Consider the following 1,071-nt stretch of genomic DNA (forward strand, 5'->3'; position numbering starts at 1 on the left):
TATTTTAAAAAATAAAAGATTAGACGATGCCAAACAGAGCCACGGATGTAGCTCAGTGGTAGGGTGCATTCCTGGGTTGGATCCCTAGCACTACAGGATAGGGAAAAAAAAACCAAACCTATACCAGGTCCAGGTCCAGGAGATGGAATGCCCTCTTCTGGCCTCCAAGGACACCTGCATTCATGTGCACATACCCATGCATAGATATACATACATAAATATAACTTTAAAAATAAATTTTTTTGAGACAGGGTCTCACTTAAATCTTTTTTTTTAATTTAATTTTTAAAGAAATATTTTATTGAGAATTTCATACATGCATATAAGGTGTTTTGATCAAATCCATGCCCACTCCCTCCCCTCTAACTCCTCCCATATCTCCCCATCACTTTTTTCTGATAACTTTATGTACTTTCTTCTACATTGATTGATTGATTGATTGATTGATTGATTGATTGATTTTTATGGGGCTTTTGCCTACACTAACATTCCCCCCTCTGAAGGAGTAACCCTAAAATCTTTTAAGGATTTGATACAAGCTCTCAAATACTTTTGACATTTTTTGGTCTTTGAAATAGAGTATGTTGCTAAGAGGCCCAAGGACATTTTGACTTTTAGCCAAGAAACTGCCTACTTTTCTTTGGTGTCTTTCCACCCTAACTGCCTAGCAAATTCCTACCTCCTATTCTTATCACACCATCCTCTAAAGAGGTTACCCAAATTGCCAATAGGGAATTGGGACACAGACCACTCTGGCTTCTTCCATGCTGCACAGGGCTGCAGGGTGAGGCAATTGGAGTACTCCCTTTAATCTATCTAAAAGACCCCCAAATTGCATAACTCTTATCTCTAAGGGGAAAAGAAAGTCCTTGAATTGTGACTAGGAGATGTGAAGAAGTAAAGGCAAGAGTAATTAGCATCGCAAGTTCTAGACAGGGAACTAGAAAAAAGAACAGGGCAATTTTCAAATGTTCGAGAGTCCATTGGAATTTCTTGACAAGGCTTCCAAAAGCATCCCGGTATTGGGTTCTCCTCATTTTTCTTTTGTCTGCCAAGGCTGGACTCAAGAGT

Source organism: Nannospalax galili, unplaced genomic scaffold (assembly GCF_000622305.1).
Source record: "Nannospalax galili isolate Female #2095 unplaced genomic scaffold, S.galili_v1.0 scaffold159, whole genome shotgun sequence".
Classification (NCBI taxonomy): domain Eukaryota; kingdom Metazoa; phylum Chordata; class Mammalia; order Rodentia; family Spalacidae; genus Nannospalax; species Nannospalax galili.